Source organism: Balaenoptera musculus, chromosome X (genome assembly GCF_009873245.2).
Source record: "Balaenoptera musculus isolate JJ_BM4_2016_0621 chromosome X, mBalMus1.pri.v3, whole genome shotgun sequence".
NCBI lineage: Eukaryota > Metazoa > Chordata > Mammalia > Artiodactyla > Balaenopteridae > Balaenoptera > Balaenoptera musculus.
The window spans coordinates 120587926-120612993 of record NC_045806.1 but is presented as its reverse complement, the minus strand read 5'-3'; the positions used below and the strand labels follow the sequence as shown (position 1 = coordinate 120612993).

The window sequence follows — 25068 nt, the reverse complement described above, 5'->3', positions numbered from 1 at the left end:
TGACATGAGAAAAGTTTAGGGGGTGATAGAACTGTTTTGCATCCTGACTGTGTTGGTAGTTATGTGAATTTATACATGTGTTAAAATTCATAGAACTGTACACACCAAAAAAAGTTAATTTTATAGTATGTTAATTAAAAACAATCACAAAGACTGGAGTTGGGGAGAGTTAAGTATGTGAAAAAAAATAGTGGTATTAGTCAGGATTCTCCAGAGAAAGAAACCAATAGAATGGAAGGATGGATGGACGGATGGATGGAGAGGTAGAGAGATAGATAGATACATAGATATATAGATACACAGATAGATACATTTACTATAAAGAATTGGCTCATGTGGTTATGGAGGACGAGAAGTCCCAAGACCAGCAGTGAGCAAGCTGGAGACCCAGGAGCCCTGATGTGGAGTTCCAGTGTGAGTCCAAAAGCCTGAGAACTAGGAGAGCCAATGGTGTAAATTCCAGCCCTAAAGTTGGCAGTCTCAACTCTACTTGAGATCCAAGTCTACTACGGATGCTTTTATTCCTTCTCTGCCTATTATGAGACGTTTGGTATTACTGCTAAACCTACCTCAAATATGGAGGCCAGAAACCACATTAAAGCAGATATGAATCGCTTTAACGTCTCACACAGACAGCAAAATTTGATGTAAATTCCCCAACCCTAGTGCTATGGACTGAATGTTTTTGTCCTCCCAAAATTCATATGTTGAAACCCTAATCCCAATGTGATGGTATTAGGAGGTGAGGCCTTTGGGAGGCAATTAGATCATGAGGGTGGAGCCCTCAGGATGGGATTAATGTCCTTATAAGAATAGAAACAAGAGGGACGTGGCCCCCTCTCTCTCCCAAGATGGGAAGATGGCCTTCTGAAAACCAGGAAGAGGGCTCTCGCCAGACACTACACCTGCTGGCACCTTGCTCTTGGACTTCCCACCTCCAGAACTGTAAGAAATAAATAAATGTCTGCTGTTTCTGAGGCACCCAGTCTGCGGCATCTTTGTTACAGCAGCTCGAACTCACGAGGACCCCTAGCAGCAATGTGAGTGCCTCGCGGAAGAAGGAATAGGTGACTCGGTCAGTGTTTGACAGGATGAGGTTCCGGGATCTACGGGGAAATCCAAGTGGAGGCGCCAAGGAGGAAGCTGCGTCTCTAGAAGATAGGTGTGCACGGCGGATCCGGGTGTGAGCGTGTCGGCAGTGAGGTCGTGAGGATGAACGAGGGCCCCTGACCAAGTCTGAAGAGCAGGAATGCCCAGTGCACTCAGGGCAGAGGTTCAGGAAACATAAACTTCTAAAGTGTGAGTAGGGAAAGAGGATTATCCGGCAGAGTCTGAAGAAGGATTGCACTCAGAGAGAAAATCAGGAGAGGATGGTTTCACATGAAGAAAGCATGTCAAGAAAGGGTGGTCACAGTGCCAACAACTGCAAACATTCCTATAGGAAGAAAAAATGGGGAAAGAGAAAGTATCTTGTTCATGGGTTATTTGAAAAAGTCCAGACCACTAATTTTCTATTGTGCACCCATTTTATCCAGGGAAGATAATGTTCCTCTGATTCGAAATGACAGAGCAGACAGTTCAAGGAGGGAATTGCAGCCACAGGTTAATCGGGAGACGGCAGGAGATTATTTAAGCATTTACAACACACACAGGCCCTCCGGTCACCCTAACGACTGATGTTCCTGCTGCTGAAGAACCACACAGGTATCATCTCAGTCACTGTCAGTAAATTTTGTCATCACTTGTAGAACAGGAGACAGATGCCAGGAGATTGGGGATGGGCAAAGGTTGCTGAGAATTTCAAGACAAGGGAAACAAATGGGGACTTAGAGAATAACACCGTCAGTCTGGCCCTGCATCCTAACAAGGTGTTTGGAAGCAGGAAGGGTCAGAGGTGACCCCAGGGCTTAGGACCAGGTCACTGATTGATGGTGGGGACATCAAAAAATAACACAGAAGCCTGGGCCACACTTTTGCAGGAAAGAGAATGTAACTTGGCTCTCTTGGGCCCGAGCTGATGCTGGGCTGTGCACATGTAAACACTGCAGACGAGGTGACACTCCAGAGAAGAGGACCGTCCCAGCTGCAGATTCACACATGGGAGCCCCCGCATGGCTGATGTTTCCTGTAATGGTATGAAAATAACCGTTCTCAGAAAGTGGTAGGAAGAGGAAGGCCCTGGGCTAAGGACTGGACCTCGAGTGCTTAGTGCTGTTGGTAGTGAGAGGAAAAGGATGCTCAGGAAGGTCGGGGGAGAAGCAGGAACAGGCAGCGTCAGGAGTCCCGTGAGCGCACCAGCCTCTCGCTCACCTGCTCGTGACCTTTCACGACTTGTCCCCTCTACCTGGGATGCCCTTCCCCCACACCCCAGCCCATCACCAGGGAAACTTCTCTTCCCCCTTAAAACTGCACCTCACGTGTCACCATCTCCAGAGGACCTTCCCTGACCCTCCTCCCTTCTGCCCCCTCAAACACACACACACACACACACACACACACAGCCCACCCCACCCCATTCCTTTCCTGTGCATGTGTTTTTACAGGCGCGCACACCACACGAGTATCAGCTGCCTGTGAGGGAAGGATCTGCTCCAGGCCTCTCTCCTTGGCTTGTGGATGGCCGTCTTCTCCCCCGTCTCTCACATCATCTCCCCTCTATCCGTGCCTCTGTGCCCACATTTCCCGTTTTCATAAGACACCAGTCATACGGGATCTCATGGTGTTTACTTGGTTACCTCTGTAAAGACCCTGTTTCCAAATACAGTCACATTCTGAGGTCCTGGGAATTAGGATTCAACATGCGTATTTTGCAGGATACCATTCAACTCTTAACGATGGCCAAGCTGAACCCGTTTTCTAAGGGCTGGTCTTCTCCTTATTACCCATAAACAGAACAGAAAAATCCTGAATGATGATATCCTATGTAGAGGGTCCAGTCCTCAAATCCTTTGCATTTTATGTGAAAGAAAACCAGAAATATTGGTATAGACCCATTTGAACACATGCACAAACACAAAACCGAAGGAGTTCTGGAACTTCAGCCTCACCTACAAATGCTCCCCTAGGACAGACCCAGCCCTGACCTGGCTGCTCAGCTGACTTAGGGTTACTCATCTACCAACAGCGTGAGGCAGAGGGGTCTCAGAATACGCAAGGCGCCCACTGCTGCCAAACACAACAGGTCACAGGAAGCCCACGGCCAGGTAGAGCAACAGGAGAAGGAGCCGGGCCGAACTTGGGAAAGTCTCCTCACCTCTCTCAGCCCCAATTTCTCATCAGTAAAGTGCAGATGAGAATAATAGTGCAGCCCACTGGCTCATTCTAAAGATTAAGTAAGATATGAAGCTAAAATGTACATCATAGTGCCTGACAGATAGTAAGTGGTCCATAAATGTTAGCTTAAAGAGATGTTAAGCGTGGCCAGGTGTGAGGTAAGGACTCATTCTCCCTGGTTCACTGGATTTAGAAGCGATAACCAGGTGGCCTCTTACTTCATTTAGCATCCTCTGGAGGCCGAAATGGTAGCCCACTCCCATTGCTGGAGTTCAATGTGTTAAGACAGCTTCACTCTGATGATTCCTCGTTTCATAGAAGGCTTGCTTTGAGACCCATACTACAAGAGGGGTTCTCCCAAACACACACAGGCAGTATAGACCAAGGCAATCGTTGCCATGACAACAAGGAACCTAGGAAAGTGACAGGTAAACTTCTGCCACGTCCGTGCCTCATCCCACTCTTCTCACAGGTGAGTTTTTTGCCTCATGGTTTGGAGACACTGAAAAATCCAACAGCCTACCTTAGAATATGGGCCACAGAAAAGATACTTAAAAGGCAAGTCCAGTCTGCCTAAGGTTCTGAATGGACATCAATCATTCCTTTAGATTAATGCAGATGTCAGACCAAGGGTAAGAGAATGTGTGTATAGGGTGGGTGGCATTCATAGCTTGTCATTATGTGTTGAAACAATTCTTGATTTCATTGAGGATAAGCAACAAGAAGCTCTTTTCTTCAGGTCAACAAAGTCTGGTCAGGTGAGCTCTGGGGTGCTTGCTTCATTAAAGCAGAGGTAGGAGATAAAAACACAATATGCAACTGCAACTGGTATAGCTACATTAACATGAAATAAAATAGAATTTACAGCAATATCAATTAGTAGGGAGAAAGACTTTAACTTCAGAATGATAAAAGGCTTAGTTAATCATGAATATATAACAAAGTGTCTGTCATTTTGTTTGTGCTAAAAATATGGCCAACAATATATAAAAGGATAATTAGTAGAATTATAATAAAATTGAAAAATTTTCAAACATTGCATACTGGTCTCCTTAATGGATAGGTTGAGCAGACAAACATATTAGTAAAGATACTGAAAACTGGAATTAAACCATTAACAATTTAAACTTTATAATTGCTGTGTAATTCCTGAAGAATACATATTCTAAAAACCATACACCGAACACTTGTAAGCATTGACTATATCCTTGGCTACAAAGCTCGTCTCAATAAAAGTCAAACAATTTCAGTTATGGCATATTCTCTGTGATCACAATGTCAGAAATAAACATCACAAAGATAAAATGAAAATTCTTGGTTTTCAAAATTTTAAAATACACTTTAAAAATCTTTAGGTGAAGAAATAAGTCTTAATGGAAATTAGAACTATTTTGAAATAAAAGTTAATACAAATGCTATATCTAAATGTGTGGGATGAAGTTAAAGCCATGCTTAGCAGGAAATTTATTCCTTAAATGCATATATCACAGAAAAAAATAAAGGATGAAGATTAATGCAGTAATAGTCTATTTTAGTAAGTTTAGAAACAAAATGGAAAAATTAACCCCCAGAAGATAAAAAAGAAAATATTAAAGATGAGAGCCAAATTAACGAGCCAGTACATGAATATACAATAAAAGAGGGTCAAGAAAACCAAAAATTTGTCCTTTGACATAAATAATAAAATTGATAGACTTCTGGTTTCAGCACTTATAGGAAAAGAGCTTGAAAGTTGCCATTTCCTTTCTTACAAAAAGAAAAAAGCTGAACAGTTGAAAATCAACAACTTTTCTTGGATCCTTCAGAGAATCAAAGTATCAGAGCAAACTGCCACCCCAAAGTCTATAATGACAGGCAAATACAGAGACTTATAACAGAGAACTGCTAATTTGTAGCAAAAGGCACTGGAGATAACACTTAAATGGTAACAGACAAAATGTTGGAGTTGGAGCGTGGCCTAGCCAGATAATGAGAAACTCCTGGGGACCCAATCTCAGGGAGAATCCCATGCTTTCATGGGCTTTCACTCCAGGAACCACACCATGTTCTCCAAGTAAGGATCCAGGAAAAATTTTTCCCTTTGTTTCTAGCAGGAGGGGGAAAATAACCTCTTTGAAATATTCCCAGAGAGTTCTCCACAACAAAGACCTACCCTCCAGCGGAAAAGACTTTAACTGAGCCTTATCCCACCTGGGGGATAGAGCATGTGCCTGACTGCCAGCACCCTCTGTGTGTCACCTAAAAGGGGGATATCTGAGAAGCACTTCCGAAGCTCACAGTTCAGGGACATAGGACCACTAAAATTTTAACTGTAAGATTATAGAACATTTACCCTCTGACACACACCACCACCGTACCAATATAATTCACAGCTGGAAGCAGAGACCCAGAGGAAGTATTTTCATGGACGCCAACAGACAACAGGGAAGACAAAAAGAAAAAAAAAAAGACATGACCAGAATTTGAAACCTCTGTCATCTACAGCTACAGCAAACATTAAATATAGGCAAACTTAACCAAAATGCATAAAACCTCACACTGGAAGTTTATTTAACTTAGTTTGTATTACTCAATACATCATGCCTAGTGTTAACAACAAATTACAAGGTATGTTAAACAAAAAGAAAAAACAGTCTGGAAAGACAAAACAAGCATCAAAATAAGACTCAGATGTGACATATATTTTGGAATTATCAAGCAGGAAATTTAAAATAACAATGAGAATATGTTAAGGAGTGTAATGGAAAAGTAGACAATATGAAAAAATAAATGAGTAATATAAGCAGAGAGACAGACACTATGAGAAACAATCAAAAGAAAATTCTGGAAAACTAAAACATGGTAACATAAATGAAGAATGCCTTTGATGGGCTCATCAGAAGAATGGGCATGGCTGGAGAAAGAATCAGTGAACTCGAAGATGTGTCAATAGAAACTTCCTAAATTATAATACAAAGGGGAAAAAAGAATGAAAAATAAAAGAACAAAATAAGAATTCCAAAAATGTGTAACACATGAATAATTTGAATATCAGAAGGAGAAGAAAGAGAACAAAGTAGAAGAATACTTGAACTAGGACTGTCGATGTCCAAGGGCAAGAGAAAATGGATATCTCAGCTCAAGCAAAGACAACAAATTCACCCTTTCTCCACCTGTTTGTTCTATTCAGGGGCTCAAGGGATTGAATGATACCCTTCCACATTAGTGATGGAATATCTTCTTTACTCAGTTTACCAATTCAAATGCTAATCTCTCTAAGAAACATTCTCACAGACACACCTAAAAATAATGTTTTACCAGCTATGTGGTCATCCCTTAGTGTAGTCAAGTTAACACATAACAAGGTTAGGGGGCCTCTCTTATTTTCTAAAGCCTTCAACTAGTTGGATGAGGCTCACCCACCTTATGGAGGAAAATCTGTTTTACTCAAAGTCTGTTGATTTAAATGCTAATCTCACCTTTAAAAAATACCTTCACAGTGACATTTAGACTTGTGTTTGACCAAATATCTGGGTACTGGGCCCTAGCCAAGTTGACACTTAAAATTAACCACAGAGGACTTCCCTGGTGGTCCAGTGGTTAAGACTCCCTGCTTTCACTCCAGGGGGTATAGGTTTGATCCCTGGTCGGGGAACCAAAATCCCACATGCCGTGTGGCACGGCAAAAAAAAAAAAAAACAGATTAACGAGGAATATTACATAATGATAAAGAGTTAAATTTTATAAAAAGACATAATGATTCTAAATGCATATGTTGTTAACAACAGAATGCCAAAGTACATGAAACAAAAACTGATTGAAATTTAAGGAGAAATAGACAAATCATCTATTGGGGTTGGAAACTTCTGTCAAATAAAAACAAATCTGGACTTAGATAAGGAGAGATTTTATTCAGAAGAAAAACTATTGTAACAGGGAGATCTACCCCATCTCAGAAATCTGCAAGCATCTCAAAATCAAACAAAAACGTAAGCAGTACCTTGGGAACTACCAATTAGAAGAAATGCCCAGCAGGGTCTGACAGGACAAGTGTCACACTGTGGTCAGCCAATTCTCAATATAAACTGATAAGAGAAGATGTTCTGCATTTGCTCACACTTGGGGACAAGCGAAGTTCAGGGGCCCTAAGGAAGAGAGAAACCTGACTAAATTTTGGTCAAGACAGAATAGAGAGTAAGAAATAGACAACTGTGGACACTTGGTCAGTCAAAACTCCCCTGTTAGTAATTGATAAATCAACCAGGCAGAAAATCAATAGGATGTAGACGACCTAAACAGCACTATCAGGCAAACTGGTCTAATTGAGACTTATGAAATACTCCATCCAACAAGAGTAGGATTCACCTTCTTCTCAAGTCACATGAATTTTCTCAAGAACAGTCACCAAGATAAACCACATTCTGGGCCATAAAACACACCTTAACCCCTTTAAAGGAAAGTGTATGGAGTGATATCAGCAAGATGTTGGAAACCTTGGATCCTCCTTCCTCCCACAAACAAACTGGTTCAGCAACAATTCATGGACAAATTCCCACTGTGAGAAATCTAGAAACTAAGAGAAAGTCTCCTGCACCCGGGGAAAGCTAAACCAGACTCGCTGAAGCGGGTAGGGAGATTTGGGACACCTCTCACTGGGGTCCCTGATCCCAGCCCAGCACCATAGGATCCGGAAGAGATCCCTTAGCTCCCAACTTCACCCAGGGAAATGAAGGGGTTGGTTCACAAATCCAACACCCCAACTTTTTCAAAGGGGCTCCCTAGAGGACTGGCTTTTGTCTTGCTAGTTGGACTTCTGACAGGTCCAGCATAGTCTAGCAGCCAGGGGCAGAGCTGAACTGATGGCTTGGGGTGGTAGATGCCATAGACTCTTTCCTCTGCTCAGCACAGAATGAACAGATGGAAAATCCCAGCTTTCAGCTTCCTCCTGGGGAAGGAAAGAGTTGATCTGTGCAGCCAGCTTCCCAACTTCTCCTGAGATGCCCAAAGACCTAGCATCTATCTCACTAGTCCTAGAGTTCAAACAGGTCCAGCACCATCTACCAGCCCCAGGAGAGACAGAAGTCACACAGCTTGGGCTAGTAGATGCCTTCCCTTGCTCAGCACACAGTGAGCAGATAAAAAACCCAAGCTCTCAGTTTCCCCCTGAGGAGGGAAAGAATTATTAGAGGCCCCAGAACCTCTGGCAGGACTGATTTGTTGAAGTCTTGTCCCATACGTGGCCAGCCCATGAAGACTGGGAGAAGGACCTGCTTTGTCTAATGCACAGACACCAACACAGAGAGTCAAGGAAAATGAAGAAAAAGATATCCTAAACCAGTCAAATCTAAAGAACAAGGCAATTCTCCAGAAACCAATCCTAATAAAAGAAATCACACAGTGTATATTCTCATACCACAAAGCAATTAAATCAGAAATAAACAGCAGGAAGGTAGCTCTAAAGTTCCCAAATATTTGGAAATTAAACAATACATTTTTAAATAACACAACAAACAAAGAAAATGTCTCAAGAGAAATTTTTAAAAATACTTTGAACCTAATGAATATAAAATACAACTTATCAAATTTTGTGAGATGAGTGGAAAGTAGTGCTTAGAAGGAAATTCATGGTATAAAATACATATTTTAGAAATGAACAGTGATCTATTATCTATAATTTAAGTTTATATCTTGGGAAACTAAAGAAAAAATACATTTAACTCTAAAACTAGAATAAAAATAGAAATAATAAATATTAGAGCAGAAATCAATAGAATTTAAAACAGGACAAAAATAGAGAAAATCAAAGAAACCTAAAGCAGTTTCTTTGAAAAGATAAAAATAAGTGATAAACCTGCAGACAGGCTAACCAAAAGAAAAAGAGAGAGTACAAGATACAAATATCATAAATGAAAGAAGGATCATACAACTGATCCTATGAAAATTTAAAAGATAACAACAGAATACTATTAACAATTCCATGCCCACAGTTCTGATAACCTGAATGAAATGGACCATTTGTTTGAACAACACAAACTACAAAAAGTCACACAAAGAGAAACAGATAATCTGGGTAGGCCTAAAACTATTACAGAAAATAAAAATTAATAACCTTCCAAAAAGGGAAGCACTAGACCCAGATGATTTCACTGGTGAATTCTAACAAACACTTAATGAAGAAATAATATCAATTCTCTATAATCTCTTTTGGGAAATAGGAACAGAAGGAACACTTCCTAACTCATTTTATGAGGCCAACGTTTCCCTTTTATGAAATCCAGATAAAGATATCACAAGAAAGAAAAACTATAGACCATTCTCTCATGAGCATAGATACAAAAATCTCCAACAAAATATTAACAAATTGAATCCCGCACTGTATTAAAAAATATACACCATGATAAAGCATATATGCAAGGCTGGTTCAACATGCAAAAATCAATCAATGCAAACCATATCAATAGTCTAAAGAAAAAAAATAACATGATAAGATCAATTGATGCAGAAAAGCATCAGACAATAACTTACATCCATTCATGATAAAAACTCTTAGCAAACTAGGAATACAGAGACAGATTCTCTACATGGTAAATAACACAAAAAATCTATAGCTAACATCATACTTCATGATGAGAAAGTATATGCTTGACCACTTTGGGGAACAAGGCAAGGATGTTCTCGCTCGCCACTCCAATTCAAAATTATACTGGAATTCCTAGCTAGTGCAAAAAGACAAGAGGGGGGGAAAGGGGTTACAAATTAGAAAGGAAGAAATAAAAATATCTTTGCAATAGTGATTTTCTATGTAGAAAATCCTCCCCAAAAAAAGTCAAGAAAAACTTCTGGCACGAATAGCAATTATAGTAAGTTTGTATTATACAAAGATAATATAAAAATGTCCATTGCTGTGGAGACCTTCAAGATGGCATAAGAGTAAGACGTGGAGATCACCTTCCTCCCCACAAATACATCAGAAATACATCTACATGTGGAACAACTCTTACAGAACACCTACTGAACGCTGGCAGAAGACCTCAGACCTCCCAAAAGGCAGGAAACTCCCCACGTACCGGGGTAGGGCAAAAAAAAAAAAGAAAAAACAGAGACAAAAGAATAGGGACGGGACCTGCACCAGTGGGAGGGAGCTGTGAAGGAGGAAAGGCTTCCACACACTAGGAAGCCCCTTCGCGGGCGGAGACTGCGGGTGGCAGAGGGGGGAAGCTTCGGAGCCACGGAGGAGAGCGCAGCCACAGGGGTGCGGAGGGCAAAGCGGAGAGATTCCCGCACAGAGGCTCGGCGCCGAGCAGCGCTCACCAGCCCGAGAGGCTTGTCTGCTCCCCCGCCGGGGTGGGCGGGGCTGGGAGCTGAGGCTCGGGCTTCGGAGGTCAGATCCCAGGGAGAGGACTGGGGTTGGCGGCGTGAACACAGCCTGAAGGGGCTAGTGCACCACAGCTAGCCGGGAGGGAGTCCGGGAAAAAGTCTGGACCTGCCTAAGAGGCAAGAGACTTTTTCTTCCCTCTTTGTTTACTGGTGCGCGAGGAGAGGCGATTAAGAGCGCCGCTTAAATGAGCTCCAGAAAAAAAAAAAAAAAAAATGAGCTCCAGAGACGGGCATGAGACGCTAAGGCTGCTGCTGCCGCCACCAAGAAGCCTGTGTGCGAGCACAGGTCACTCTCCACACCTCCCCTCCCGGGAGCCTGTGCAGCTCACCACTGCCAGGGTCCCGTGATCCAGGGACAACTTCCCCGGGAGAACGCACGGCGTTTTCTTTAAGAAAATAATCTGGGCTTCACAGGCAAATTCTACCAAACATTTAGAGAAGAGCTAACACCTATCCTTCTCAAACTCTTCTAAAATATAGCAGAGGGAGGAACACTCCCAAACTCATTCTACAAGGCCACCATCACTCTGATACCAAAACCAGACAAAGATGTCACAAAGAAAGAAAACTACAGGCCAATATCACTGATGAACATAGATGAAAAAATCCTCAACAAAATACTAGCAAACAGAATCCAACAGCACATTAAAAGGATCATACACCATGATCAATTGGGGTTTATCCCAGGAACGTAAGGATTCTTCAATATAGGCAAATCAATGTGATGCACCATATTAACAAACTGATGGAGAAAAACCATATGATCATCTCAATAGATGCAGAAAAAGCTTTTGGCAAAATTCAACACCCATTTATGATAAAAACCCTCCAGAAAGTAGGCATAGAGGGAACTTACCTCAATATAATAAAGGCCATATATGACAAACAGACAGCCAACATCGTTCTCAATGGTGAAAAACTGAAACCATTTCCTCTAAGATTCGGAACAAGACAAGGTCGTCCACTCTCACCACTATTATTCAACATAGTTTTGGAAGTTTTAGCCACAGCAATCAGAGGAGAAAAAGAAATAAAAGGAATCCAAATCAGAAAAGAAGAAGTAAAGCCATCACCGATTGCAGATGACATGATAATATACATAGAGTATCCAAAAGATGCTACCAGAAAACTACTAGAGCTAATCAATGAATTTGGTAAAGTAGCAGGATACAAAATTAATGCACAGAAATCTCTTGCATCCCTATACACTAATGATGAAAAATCTGAAAGAAAAATTAAGGAAACACTCCCATTTACCACTGCAACAAAAAGAATAAAATACCTAGGAATAAATCTACCTGAGGAGACAAAAGACCTGTATGCAGGAAACTGTAAGACACTAATGAAAGAAATTAAAGATGATACCAACAGACGGAGAGATATACTATGTTCTTGGATTGGAAGAATCAACATTGTGACAATGACTGTACTACCCAAAGCAATCTACAGATTCAATACAATCCCTGTCAAACTACCAATGGCATTTTTCACAGAAGTAGAACAAAAAAATTTCACAATTTGTATGGAAACCCAAAAGACCCCAAATAACCAAAGCAATCTTGAGAAAGAAAAACGGAGCTGGAGAATCAGGCTCCCTGACTTCAGACTATACTACAAAGCAACAGTAATCAAGACAGTATGGTACTCACACAAAAACAGAAATATAGATCAATGGAACAGGATAGAAACCCCAGAGATAAACCTACGCACATATGGTCACCTTATCTTTGATAAAGGAGGCAAGAATATACAATGGAGAAAAGACAGCCTCTTCAATAAGTGGTGCTGGGAAAACTGGACAGCTACCTGTAAAAGAATGAAATTATAACACTCCCTAACACCATACACAAAAATAAACTCAAAACGGATTAAAGACGTAAATGTAAGACCAGACACTAGAATACTCTTAGAAGAAAACATAGGCAGAACACTCTATGACATAAATCACAGCAAGATCCTTTTTGACCCACCTCCTAGAGAAAGGGAAATGAAAACAAAAATAAACAAATGGGACCTAATGAAACTTAAAAGCTTTTGCACAGCAAAGGAAAACATAAACAAGACGAAAAGACAACCCTCAGAATGGGAGAAAATATTTGCAAATGAAACAAGTGACAAAGGATTAACCTCCAGAATTTACAAGCAACTCATGCAGCTCAATATCAGAAGAACAAACAACCCAATCCAAAAATGGGCAGAAGACCTAAATAGACATTTCTCCAGAGAAGATATACAGATGGCCAACAAACACATGAAAGGGTGCTCAATATCACTAATCATTAGAGAAATGCAAATCAAAACTACAGTGAGGTATCACCTCACACTGGTCAGAATGGCCATCATCAAAAGATCTACAAACAATAAGTGCTGGAGATGGTGTGGAGAAAAGGAAACCCTCTTGCACTGTTGGTGGGAATGTAAATTGATACAGCCACTATGGAGAACAGTATGGAGGTTCCTTAAATAACTAAAAATAGAACTACCATATGACCCAGCAATCCCACTACTGGGCATATACCCTGAGAAAACCATAATTCAGAAAGAGTCAAGTACCACAATGTTCACTGCAGCACTATTTACAATAGCCAGGACATGGAAGCAACCTAAGTGTCCATCAACAAATGAATAGATAAAGAAGATGTGGCACATATATACAATGGAATATTACTCAGCCATAAAAAGGAACGAAACTGAGTTATTTGTATTGAGGTGGATGGACCTAGAGACTGTCATACACAGTGAAGTAAGTTAGAAAGAGAAAAACAAATACTGTATGCTAACACATATATATGGAATCTAAAAAAAGAAAAAAAAATGAAAAAAGAAAATGGTCAGAAGAACCTAGGGGCAAGACGGGAATAAAGATGCAGACCTACTAGAGAATGGACTTGAGGATATGGGGAGGGGGAAGGGTAATCTGGGACAAAGTGAGAGAGTGGCATGGACATATATACACTACCAAACGTAAAATAGATAGCTAGTGGGAAGCAGCCTCATAGCACAGGGAGATCAGCTCCATGCTTTGTGACCACCTAGAGGGGTGGGATAGGGAGGGTGGGAGGGAGGGAGACACAAGAGGGAAGAGATATGGGGACATATGTATATGTATAACTGATTCACTTTGTTATAAAGCAGAAACTGATACACCATTGTAAAGCAATTATACTCTAATAAAGATGTCAAAACATGAATAGAAGTAACTTTACCCTGGAGAAACCCTACCTCAGCCATGTGATCAAGGTCATTAAAAGTCATAAGTCTTGTTGATAGTGTATAACCTAACCCCAGTCTAATTATAAGAAAAGCAGCAGACAAATCCCAGTTTAAGGATGTTCTATAAAATACCTCACCAATACCTAAAAATGTTGACACCAAAACTACAAGGAAAGTCTGAAAAATTGTCACTGTCTTAGAGGAGCCTCAGGATACATGACAGCTAAATGTGATATGAGATCATTGATGGGATCCTGAAACAGAAAAAGGACATTATGTGAAAAGTTTTTAAAAATTGGAATAAGGTATGGACTTTAGTGAATAATTGGATACCAATATTGGTGGCTTGTTACCAAATTTATGATACTAATATAATATGTTAATAATAGGGGAAACTGGGTGCAGTGTATACAGGAAGTCTGTACTGTCTTTGCAATTTTTCGGTAATTAAAATTTTTCTGTAATTAACTTTTGCAATTTTTCTGCAATTAACTTTTGCAATTTTCCTGCAATTAATTAAAATTAAAGATAACATTTATTCTAAAAATTCAATAAATGTCTGCCAAAACACATTAAGAATGAACAACAAAAGACTGTCACAGATCTTTCAGATGTTAATAAGGGAATGTCATGAACAACTTTATGGTAATACACTTAATATTTAGATACAATGTATAAATTTCTGGAAAACTATAATTTACCAAAAATTACCCAGAAGCAATTTAAAACTGAATAGTTCTTTAATGATTAAAGCATTTGCATTAGTAATGAAAATCTTCCTACATTGAAAGCTGCAGGTACAAAGAGCTTCACTAGTAGTTCTACCAAACGTTCAAGACAGCAATAATTCCAGCATTACACTAACTATTATTCCCAATAATTGAATAAGAAGGTACAGTTTGCAACTCATTCTGTGAGTCTAACAACAGCTTGTTAAAAACTCTAACAAGAGTTGTATAAGAAAGGAAAATTACTTGTGAATCTCATTCGAAAGTATATGTGCAAAAATCCTCACAAAATATCAGCAACAGAAAAAAAGGATAATATATCATTAGACTGTGGAGTTATCTCAGAAATGCTGGTTCTGTTTTGCTTTAAAATTTTAATTAATGTAGTGTACCATATTACCATATTAAAACAGGAGAATCATACGATCATCGAAATAGGTGGAGTTAAATCACTTGATATAATTAATAACATAGTCATAATAGAAAGACTTGGCTAGATTTCTATAAGAAAACTTCCTTTAAGGGAATTCCCTGGCAGTCCAGCGGTTAGGACTCTGTGCTTTCACTGCTGAGGGCCTGGGTTCAATCCTTGGTTGGGGAACTAAGGTCCCACAAGCCGCACAGTGTGACAAAAAAATAAAAAATTTAAACTTTCTTTACTGGAAAACTGACGGTTACAAAAGATACTTAATGGTGACACACTGAGTAATTTCCATTGAAATGTGGAACAACACAAGGAGGCCCACTACCGCCACTTCAATTTAATATTTGTACTGAAGTCCTATCCAGCATGGTCAAGTTATATTCATCACAAAGGGGGCAGGGGAAGATGACATTTTATATATATATATATATATATATATATATATATATATATACACATTATATATATAATTATGCACATAAAAATACAAAATAATATAGAGATAAATTATTAGAATTGATAAGTAAGTTTAGCAAGTTCTCCATAAAAAAACACATAAAAGAGAATGTTATTTCTATGTACCATCAACAACAGATAGAAAGTGACATTTAAAAAGATAACATCTGGGACTTCCCTGGTGGCGCAGTGGTTAAGAATCCGCCTGCCAATGCGGGGGACATGGGTTCGAGCCCTGCTCCGGGAAGACCCCGCATGCTGTGGAGCAACTAAGCCCATGCGCCACAGCTACTGAGCCTGTGCTCTAGAACCTGCGAGCCACAACTACTGAGCCCACGTGCCACAACTATTGAAGCCCGTGTGCCTAGAGCCCATGCTCTGCAACAAGAGAAGCCACCGCTATGAGAAGCCTGTGCACTGCATAGAAGAGTAGCCGCAACTAGAGAAAGCCCACGTGCAACAACGAAGACCCAATGCAGAGAAAAATTAAATTAAATTAAAAAAATAATTATAAAATTATAGCAATTAAGGCAGTGTGATATTGGTATAGGGACAGTAAAATGGACAGAACAGGAGAAGGCAGAAATAGAGTTGCTTTAATGGTTCGGGTCACCAATTTCCAAAGTGGTGAGGGGGGTTTTTCCATACCAACAATTCTTGGGACACCAGCTGGGTGTCCTACAAGTTATCTCAATTCTGACACTATCTACCTGGAGACGGCATCACATTCCACAGGTTAAGGGCTCAGTTCTACAGGACTGCTCCTGACCCCAACTTCAGAGGCCAGTCTCAAGTCCAAGTTATCACCTGTTCTTCTGACCAACGGGCTATAAATCAAAGGTTCCCACAATCCCCTCTTTGGGCTTGATTAACTTGCTACATCAGCTCACAGAACTCAGAGAAACATTTTACTTACTGGATCACCGGTTGGTTATAAAAGGACATGACTCAGGAACAGCAGGATGGAAGAGATGTATAGGCAAGTCATGTGGGAAGGGGCGCAGAGCTTCCAAGCCCTCTCAAGGCACACCACTCTCCCCAAATCTCCACGTTTGCCAACCCAGAATCTTTCCAAACTCCGTCCTTCTGGGGTTTTATGGAGGTTTCATTACATAGGCTTGATTGATTCAATCATTGACCATTGGCAAACTGAATTCAATCTTCAGCCCCTCGGCCCTCCCCAGAGGTGGGGGAGGTTAGTGGAAGTTCCAACCCTCTAATCACGTGGTTGGCTCTCTTGGCAATCAGCCCCCACCCGTAGGTTTCTTAAGTGCTTTCCAAAAGTCACCTCATTAACATAACAAGACACCATTATGGCTCTCAACGCTTAGGAAATTCCAAGTGTTTTAGGAGCTCTGAGCCAGAAACAGGACAAAGACCAAATACATACTTCTCATTATAAATCATAATATCACATAGAACCTTCCGTAAATGGATATTTGATTTTTGACAAAAGTAGCACTGCAGAGGAGTGGGGAAATGTCAGGGTTTTTTTTTCTTAAATGGTGCTGAGACAATTGGGTATACACAGGGGAAAAAATGAAAAAAAAAGAAATTTAACCCTGACTTCACCACACACACATACATCAATATACACAATCCCTCCTCATTCTTTACAGATTTGGTACTTGTGGATTCATTTGCTCACTAAAATTTCTTTGTAATCCCAAAATCAATACTTACAGTGTTTTTGTGGTCATTTGTGATCATGCACTGAGTGGTGAATTTGAGTCTTTCAACACAGACATTGCCAGCTGAGGTCGAATAAGGCAATGCTCTGCCTTGTTTCAGCTCTCATACTGTAAACAAGTGTTCTTTTCAAGGTCTATTTAGCGCCACATTTCTTGCATTTTTTTTTTCCGCTTGTTTTTGGTGATTTTGCTGTTTAAAATGGCCTCCAAACACAGCACTGGAGTACTGTCCAAGTGTTCCTAAGCAGGCTATGATTTGCTTTATGAGTATTAATAAACTTTGTTCAGGCATGAGTTACAGTGCTGTTGACCATGAGTTTGTCAACCTAAATAAACCTAGGAGGCAATAATCAAGTAGAAAGCAGTTATTTGTGTCGACTTAGAAAATGCACAACGTGAGAGTTGCGAGTTAAGTTTTATTTGGGGCAAAATGAGGACTGGAGCCCGGGAGACGGCATCCCAGATAGCTCTGAGAAACTGCCCCAAAGAGGCAGGGCGGAAGGCCAGTATACATGTGATTTTGGTGAAGGGGGAATACATGCAATCAAGCACATATTTTTTACAGAAGGTTTCGGCTCATCTCGTGCAGGTTACTGCTAGTCGCGAGGAGCAGTCGTCACCATGAAGGTTTTTAGTGCTTTTCTAGATATGAGGAGATACAAGAATTGGGCTCATAAAATTGGCCCCTGAAAATATCTAACTATCTGAAGACCTGTTCTGCCAGTTTTTCCCAGAGCACAGAGTGCCTCATTTCTGCTCTCCACCCTGAACTGCTTTCAGGGGTGTTGGAAATCAGCAGCTGCAGCAGCACCTGATTTAATCCTTGTAGCGATAGATGGCAAGTGCCAATGGTGAGTGCCAATTCGTAGTTGACATTTGAGATCAACGAAGGGCAACTGGGGCACACAGATTCGGGTTGCAACCCGAAGTGTCTCACTAGGGAGTAAAGGTTAGGAGCTTTTAAAGGCAAAGAAGGGGGGTTTGCATTACAAGGAATTTTAATTGGAATTAGAGGCATAAGGGAGGTAAGGTTTGTTACTGTGACAAGTTGCAGGTGTTCTTGCCGACTCCCAGTCCTTGGTTTGTAGTTTGACCCAGTTCAAAAGTTCATGGTTCTGAAACCGTGCAACACAAATTGGGACTTGAACCCACACGCTGGGACTCGAACCCAGCCAGAACCCAGATTGGGTTTCCACCCAGTTGGGACATGCATAAAGTCCACCTTGGCAATGGCCTCCCAGCTCTATTCTAAGACCCCTTGACATAAGTGACTCCATTTTATTTCACATTTCACAAGCTCGAAGTTAATGAGTCAACAGTTTGGTATATCCAGAAAAAGGAAGAGGAAATTTGTCCATCTGTACATCAGGCAGCTCTGGAAAGTGCCAAAGTCACAGCTATAGTGTGTGATGACGCTATGGAAAAGATGGAAGAGTGGCTAAGTCTGTGGATTTATAAGATGATAACCAATTAATAACAGCATAGTGGGCCTCATTGTTGTGAGGCTGAAAGCCAAAGAAATTTACAGTCAGATTACTCAGGGTTAGGAAAATATTAAACCCTCTTGACTAATCCTGGCTGATTGGCTTGCTTGGTTCAAAAGGCAATATGGTGTGAAAAAGGTTAAACTTGTAGGTGAGGCAGGTTCTGCAGGTCAGGAGGCTGTGGAAGAATTTTTAAAGTATCCACTAAGTGTTCTACAGGAAAAGAGTAATGGGAAGAGAAGATTTACAATGCTGGTGAGACTGGCTTGTTTTAAAAGGACATTGGCAAAGAGCCTGTACAACACAAATGACACTTCAGTTGGTGAAAATGTCACCAGAGACCCATAGGAACCTAATCCTGTATTTTTCCTAAGAGCATAGCTCATCATTTGCTAATTCAGTGTTTATGGTGACTTTGTAGAACATAACTATTGTGAATAATGAGAATCGGGTATATATATTTATATATAATCTTACAAATCAATAAGGTAAAGACAAAGACCTCTACAGAAAAATGAACAAAAGATTTGAACAGTTCCTTCAAAACAGAGTAATTCCACATGTCCAAAAATCATTTGAAATGGTACTCAACCTTATTAGTAATCAGGAAAATATAAATTAAAACCACAGTACTAGAGGCCTTGCAGACGCCGCTGTCCTGAGCCTCCCGCGCTGCTCTCCTTGGTCAACTCCATCGTGTTCTTCGACATCGCCATCCAGGGAGAGTCCTTGGGCTGCATCTCCTTCGAGCTGTTTGCAAATTCTAAAGACAGCAGAAAACTTTCACGCTCTGAGCACTAGGAAGAAAGGATTTGGTTACAAAGGTCCCTGCTTTCACAGAATAATTCTGGGATTTATGTGCCAGGGTGGTGACTTCACACGCCATAATGGCACTGGTGGCAAGTCCATCTATGGGGAGAAATTTCATGATGAGAATTTCATCCTGAAGCGTATGGGTCCTGGCATCTTGTCCATGGCAAATGCTGGCCCCAACACAAACGGTTCCCAGGTTTTCATCTGCACTGCCAAGACTGAGTGGTTGGATGGCAAGCGTGTGGTCTTTGGCAAGGTGAAAGAGGGCAAGAATATTGTGGAAGCCATGTGCTTTGGGTTCAGGAATGGCAAGACCAGCAAGAAGATCACCATTGCTGACTGTGGACAAATCTTATAAATCTGAATTGTGTTTTATCTTAACCACCAGACATTCCTTCTGTAGCTCAGGAGAGCACCCCTTCACCCCCATCTGCTCGAAATATCCTATAATTTTTGTGTTCTCACTGCAGTTCTTTCGGTTCCATATTTTCCTTATCCCCTTCCAAGTTTAGCTGGATTGCAAAGTTGTTTATGATTATGAAATAAAAACTAAAAAACAACAACAAAAAACCCGACAGTACAAGATCATTACCCACATTCCAGACTGGCAAATTTTTACACTCTGATAATATCCAGTGGTGAAAAACATATAATTCTAATACTCTATCGGTGGAAGTGTGCAATTAATATAACCACTTTGGAAAACAGTTAGGAATTATTTAATAAAATTGAAGACACACGTACTCCGTAGCCCAGCAATTCCACTCTTGAGTAAATACCATAGAAAAGTGCTTGTATATATGCATCAGTTTTCTTAGTAAGTATGGAAAATGTTAGAGCTCAGAGCAGGCTCCAGAGAATGGTAATGTGCTCTAGTCTAGAAGTAACTGAGATCTTTTTACCAGATTTGCTCTATTTTTAAAAGCATAACAATTTTCATTTTCTTAGCTTAAGATTCCATTTAAAATATTTTAAGTGTATTAGCATATTAAAATCTACAGAAAGCTAAAGATGCATTCCCCTGCTGTTGTTATGTTAATGGACATGTCATATCTTCTCTCACAATAACAGAAATCCAAAAATGAGCAGGCATTGTTTCAGGTGCTCAACAATGAATTAAAGGACTAAGGCTCTTTGTGTTTCACCATCATTACTGTAGGGGAGTAAAACTTGCCACCCGGAAATGTCTCTTTGGCATGAGGATTATTTGGAGCTGAAAACAATCAAGGCCCAAAAGACTCAGGAAGAATCTTTGACCTTCCCCCTAAGTGCCTAAAAGAATGTAGATTAAAAAAAAAAAAAAAAAAAGAATGTAGATAGAGGACCTGTTCCAGGAAGGGAGCTATCCCTAAAGATAACTACAATTACGAACTAGGTGTGTGGACAGGGACGGACTTAGCTAAGTCTGTTGGTTAAAATTCCTGTCTGTGTCCCAATGTCTCTGCCTGGCCCAGCAAACATTTATTTACCGAACATTTGCTTTCCCATCTCCATGTCAATTGCCTTTCTCCCCTTTGAAATCCCAAACCACTAACTACATCAACATCCTCTTTTGTTTTTAGCTGAGGATGGTATATAAGGTGAGGGTTTCAGCCATTTTGGTGAGTTACTCAGTGTTCCTGGGTCTCTTCCATGTATACATGTTACTAAACTTTGTTTGATTTCCTCCTGCTAATCTGTCTCATGTCAATTTAGACTAGCCAGAAGAACCTAGAAGGGTAGAGGAAAATTTCTTCCTCCCCAACATTACCATGTGGTTGTACGATGGCTCCTGTACTTCCAGGCATCACATCTGTGTGTTACAGGCAAAGAGGGTAAAGGAATGAGGCTAAACACATGTTATCTGTCCTTCTTTTCATCAGTAATCAAAATTATTTCTCAGAACACTACTTAGATTTTTCTTTCTTTCATCTTTTTGGCAAGAACTATGCCACAAGGTCAGCCTTGGTTGCGGGGGAGACTGGAAAACAAGAATTCATCTTTCCAGCCTCTGGAGTAGAAGAATGTAAAAGAGAAATGCTTAAGGAATGAACACTGTATGAGCCAATACAATGCCAGGTACACTCACCTTACCTACCCCAAAGGGTTGTTATGAGGATCAATTGTGCTGTCAGATTTGAAAATCTTTAGACTTTACAAAGTGCTAAACACATGTAAGGAATTATTATGCTCATCTTTTGGAACTAAGTATCATTTGGTACGTTAGTGAACACACATTATGATTCAATGATTAATTACTGAGAAAAAGAACTTCAATGCAAATATTATACTAGATGATTTAAATCTATCTATTTTTATCTATTTTAAACATCAGCTAGCAACTGCTAGCTTGGGACTTTGCTCAGGATAGGATATTTCTACTTAATGAACCAATGTGAAAATTTCCTTTCTTTTCTAGGAGATGAATCTGGAAAGCTTGTCATATTGTTTGTCTCTGACTAAAGTTTCTACTGCAGATAGATGGAAGGCAAAGAGAAAATATTCCCTATAGTAATAGGCAAGGGAAAACTGATATTGATTTTTAAGATAAATTCAGAGTAACTCTCACAGGCTCTGGGTGTATCTAGGTCACTGGAAGAAAAAAAGGACTGTAGCACTTTGCTGACAGATAGGAGAAATATAGTTATTTCTTACACATGGTTATTAAATGGATTCAGAACTTTTTATTATTATACCAAGATTATTTCAACCAAGTAGGAACTACATACATATATGAACAGAATGCAAGAAAATAATTTTGACAATACTATGCATTTAGATCAGTTTTGAATAAGGAACTCGTGGTTAAATTAACTTTAAAATCCCAAATAAAATGACTTACAAATTCCAATCATTTCAAAGTGGCAGCTACTTCACACATGATTATGTGGTCCAAACAGAATACAGTGAATTAGTCAGTGGTTATTTCTCTCTCATCCAACTCCAAAATCATTCAAGGTACCACAGGGCCATTCTAGGCGTTTTCAGAATTACTAGCCTTAAGTATTGACTGAAGTGGTAATTTAGTAATCTCAACAAATGAATCCAATGGACTAGAAAGAAGGATATCTTCATTAGCTAGGAGTAAATAATAAAGTTAACAATAACATCTTTAACTACTTAATCAGTCAACAAAGATATATTAAGCACCTAATACATGGCAAGCTCTACACTAGGCACTAGGGATACAATGGTGAACGAAAAGACATATCTGCCATGTCCTTTTATGCTACATACAGTGGAGGGTAAAAGACAAATGTTAAGCGTACACTTAAATGATATCGTTCTTAAGTGCTTAACACAATTCCTAGCATATAGTACTCATTCAATAAATGTGTACAACTACTATTGATGATATAAAAACAAACAAATAAATAGTGCTATGAAAGCATAAAGTAGGAGGACTAAATCTATTCTGGAGAGGTCAGAAAATGCTAGATCTGATATTTAAAGCAAGTTCTGAAGGGTGAGTAGGTATTAACTCAGCAAAAAGAAGGCATACACCTTATTCATTTCTAAAATGAACACTATATGCAGATTGCTCTATTCTCTGATCCCTAAAAATTTCTTACAATTACACGCTGATAACTTTGCTCAAGTCAATATCCCCTATTAAATGCTTTCCCTCCACTTTTTCACCAGTTCTGATCTCATTTCTTTTTCAAAGCCTAAATCTGTGGAATTACTCTGCAAAATTACGCCTTGTTCCAACAGTGATATTTGGTCTTAATCATTAGTTATCTAGGAGCTAAGATATTTGGAATGTATCAATAGATGTAGTACTTTATTAAATAAGTCTTAAGTGTGTACAACTGGACTGTAAAAAGAAAGCCAGAAAAGGACAGAAATAAATATTTGGAGAAACACTGGTGAGGAATTTTCCAAAATTAGTGACAGCAAACCAGAGACAGAAGAACCTCAGAGAATAAAAACACACACACAAACCTCAAACAAACATAAGCATATCATTCTCAAAAACAAGGACAACTTCCTATTTCAGCTCCAACATGTAGAGAGCTTGGAAATCATCATTGCCATACATACAAGAAAAAAACTGAACAAACTGAAAACCAGTGACTTTCCTTGGAACCATTAAAGAATAAAAGTTGTAGGGCAAACCGCTATCCCAAAATCTGGAGAGAAAGGTGAATACAAAGAAGAGTTGAGATCAATTTACTTGGATTAGATGCCAGTAGAGTCATAAAGTGATAAGAACACTTAAACCATAACTTTGGGAAATTACTGGAAGCACTGTGTAGACTAGTTTGAGAGCGAGGAATCCTTAGGGACTGCAGTCTTAGGGAGGCGTCCACACTTGTGAGTTTTACCTCCAGGGATCCCACCAAGTTCTCATGTTAAAAAGCCAAGAAAAATTCTTTCATGTCTATAACAAGGGTCGGGGCAGTAACCAAGACCCGACTCTATGTTGTTTACAAGAAACTCACTCTGAAGACACAGGTTAAAAGTAAATATATGGAAAAAATATACCATGCAAACATTAAGCAAAAGGAAGACGAAGTAGCTATATTAATTTTAAATGATGCTGACTTTGGAACAATAAAAATTATCAGGGATAAAGAGGATCATAATCATAAAAATGTCAACTCTCCAGGGAAACAAAAAGGTGTGTGTGTACCTTAACAACAGAGCGTTAAAATCTAGGAGACAAAAACTGCAAGGAGAAATAGAGAAATCAACTATTATACTTCAACATCTGTTTTTCAGTAAGAATATAGTTAACCTGAACAGCACTATCAATCAAACTGATCTAATTGACTTTTATAGAATACTCTATCCAGCAACTACAGAATACGTGTTCTTCTCAAACTCACACAGAACATTTGCCAAGACAGACCACATCCTGGGCCATAAAACATACCTTACCAAATTTAGCCTGCTGTATAGCACAGGGAACTCTTCTCAATACTCTGTAATGGCCTATATGGGAAAAGAATCTAAAAGGAGTGGATATATGTATATGTATAACAGATTCACTTTGTTGTACACCTGAAACTAACACAACATTTAAAATCAACTATACTCCAAGAAAAATTTTAAAAAACCTTACTTTACCAAACTGAATAGGAATTATGCAAATTATGTTCTCAGACAACAGTAGAATTAAACTAGAAATCAATAACAGAAAAATACTTGGAAAAGTCCCAAATATTTGGAAATTAACCAACACACTACCAAATGACATTTGGGCCAAAGACAAAGTCTCAAGAGAAATTTTAAAATATTTTGAACTAAATGAATATGAAAATACAACCTATCAAAATTTGTGAGATACAGGGAAAGCAGTGCTTACAAGGATGTTTATAGTCTTCAATGCATATATTAGAGAAAAACAAAGATCTGCAATCTATAACTTATGCTTGCATCATAGAAAACTAGAGAGAGAAGAGCAATTTAAACCTAAAGCAAGTATAAGAAAGGAAATAATAAAAATTAGAATAGAAGTAAATGAAACTGGAGACAGCAAAATAACAGAGAAAATCAAATAAATCAAAAGCTGGTTCTTTGAAAAGTTCAATAAAATTGATAAACATCTTCCATGCTCACCAAGAAGAAAGAAAGAGGATGCAAAACACCAATATCAGAAATGAAAAGGGGTACAGCAGAGATTGGCACAGCGTTGTAAATCAACT

General features: G+C 39.6%; 1 pseudogene; it reads left to right on the top strand.

Annotated features, from left to right (window-relative positions):
• Window positions 1-1091: 1091 nt before the first annotated feature.
• LOC118888380 lies at window positions 1092-19796 on the top strand (annotated as a pseudogene).
• Window positions 19797-25068: the final 5272 nt, after the last annotated feature.